Here is a 2713-nt window from a genome sequence, read left to right as displayed (position 1 = left end):
GGGCACCTTTGGAGACGACTGCGGCTACAGCATCCTCGGAGATGGGCGGGGTGGGTGTTTCCTAAAGGCCCTCCAGGTTCACGTCCACATTCCCTGTGTGTTTCGCAGGAGCTGAGTCTACAAGAACTGAGAGAGGCAGCGCGCTAGGAGGCCCCGAGGATCCGTCTCTTGCTTCAGTGGTGCTCGGACAGAACAGGTCCAGGGACGCCCCTCGCTCCAGCCTCTGACCACCATCCATCCTTCTTTGCAGATGCAGCCTTCAGAATCAGCCACTCAGTTTTCCGCCATCACCAGGGCCAGCCAACACCATTTTTTGAGCTTAACTCCTATCACCAACTCAATGGACATGAGTTTGAGTAAGCTCCGGGAGATGGTGAAGGAGAGAAGCCTGGCGTGCTGCAGCCCATGGGGTTGCAAAGAGTCGGACACCACTGAACGAGTGAACAACAACAGTTCAGTTCAGTTCAGCTCAGTTCGGTTCAGTCGCTCAGTCGTGTCCGACTCTTTGCGACCCCGTGAATCGCAGCACGCCAGGCCTCCCTGTCCATCACCAGCCCTCAGAGTTCACTCAGACTCACGTCCATCGAGTCCGTGATGCCATCCAGCCATCTCATCCTCTGTTGTCCCCTTCTTCTCCTGCCCCCAATCCCTCCCAGCATCAAAGTCTTTTCCAATGAGTGGCCAAAGTACTGGAGTTTCAGCTTTAGCATCATTCCTTCCAAAGAAATCCTAGGGCTGATCTCCTTCAGAATGGACTGGTTGGATCTCCTTGCAGTCCAAGGGACTCTCAAGAGTCTTCTCCAACACCACAGTTCAAAAGCATCAATTCTTCGGCGCTCAGCCTTCTTCACAGTCCAACACTCACTAGACGGACCTTAGTCGGAAAAGTAATGTCTCTGCTTTTGAATATACTATCTAGGTTGGTCATAACTTTTCTTCCAAGGAGTAAGCGTCTTTTAATTTCATGGCTGCAATCACCATCTGCAGTGATTTTGGAGAACAACAACAACCACCACCCTATTGCCAGGGCTTCCCAGGTGGCGCTAGTGGTGAAGAACCCTCCTGCCAATGCAGGAGACATAAGAGACGCAGGTTTGATCCCTGGATGGGGAAGATCCCCTGGAGGAGGGCATGGAAACCCATTCCAGTATTCTTGCCTGGGAAATCTCATGGACAGAGGAGCCTGGTGGGCTACGGTCCATGGGGTAAGACACAACTGCAGCAACTTAGCATGTACACATGCCCATTACCAATCAACCATGAGTTCCCAGATTCATTAGAATTATTCCATGGAGGTGGAGGCCACTGTCATCTGCCTGGTCAACACACCTCTGCCGGCCTCCTACACCAACCTCTCTCTGGGCTTCTATTCTGACCACAATGACGTGGCTCTGGAGGGCATGGGCCACTTTTTCTACAAATGGGTTAAGGAGAAGTGCAAGGGCACCCAGCATCTCTTGAAAATGCAAAACCAGAGCTGCAGCCGCTCCCTCTTCCAGGACATGCAGAAGCGTCTCAAGACAAGTTGGGTAAAACCCAGGATGCTCTAGAAGCCACCCTTTTCATGGAGAAGCACCAGAACCAGCCCTTTTGGATATGCATGGCCTGGGTTCTGCTTGCACAGAGCCCACCTCTGTGACTTCCTGGAGGGACACGTCCTAGAAGATGGGGACCACCTGACCAACCTCCACAGGCTGGCTGGTCCCATATCTCCTCCAAAGACTCACCCTCAAGCATGACTAGGAGTCTCTGAAGCCCGGCAGCCTTTGAGGAAACCACCCCCGCTCAATGTCAGGGCTTCTGCCAGAAGCCCCTCTCTGCAGCCACCAGGCAGACTTTTAACACCCTGGAGCCTCTCCCAAGTCTTTAACCAAATGGAAACCATAAAGCTTTTTGCAGCCAAAAAAAAAAAAAAGAACTGGGGAGAGAAGGGCGATGCTTCAGAGCCAAAAGATGAGGGTGATGGAGCCCCGGAAGCCTCCTGTGTAGGGTGGGGCGGAGAAGCACAGCCTCATCTGAAATCACTGCTGTGCCCCGCAACACTCATGCACCCCTTCTCCTGTCTTAGCTTGGAACCCAGATGCCTGTCTGCTGTATGAGTTCCAAGGACGGGGGCTTAAAGCACAGGCATTGATTTCCCCCAGTTTTGGAGGCTGGATGAGCAGGATGGGGGTGTTGCTGGGGTTGGGTCCTCCTGAGGCCCCTCCCTGACCTGGGGATGGCGGCCTCCTCCCCGTGTCCTCGCGGTTTCCCTCGCTGTGTCTATGGCTTAATCTCTTCCTTAAAGGATACCAGTCATATTGGATGAGGGCCCAGACTAATGACCTCCTTTCACCTTAACTGTTAGTTGCTCAGTCGTGTCAGACCCATCGAGACCCCATGGACTGTAGCCCGCCAGGCTCCTCTGTCCATGGGACTCTCCAGGCAAGAATATTGGAGGGGGTTGCCATGCCCTTAACCACCTCTTTAAAGATCCTATCTCCAAATATAGCCACATTGTAAGGTTCAGGGCTTCAGCATATGAATTGAGAAGGCCAGGGGCGGCAGGGGATGCAATCCAGCCCATAACCCCAGACGCCATCCCTGAGTTTGCTCCCACCAGCAGCCCTCCGTTTTCAGTCCCGCTCCTTGCTTCCCTCTTTGGGTGGGCACGCGGGACAGTTGCCTCCCCCTGCTCCCACCCAAAACACACACGCACCCAGGGCAGGGCCTC

At 53.9% G+C, this 2713-nt stretch overlaps 1 pseudogene; it reads left to right on the top strand.

The window, feature by feature from the left end:
- Positions 1260-1743, top strand: LOC106503539 (annotated as a pseudogene).

Source organism: Capra hircus, chromosome 24 (genome assembly GCF_001704415.2).
Source record: "Capra hircus breed San Clemente chromosome 24, ASM170441v1, whole genome shotgun sequence".
NCBI classification, from domain to species: Eukaryota; Metazoa; Chordata; class Mammalia; order Artiodactyla; family Bovidae; genus Capra; species Capra hircus.
The sequence above is the reverse complement of the archived record's forward strand: the minus strand, read 5'-3'. Positions and strand labels throughout refer to the sequence as shown.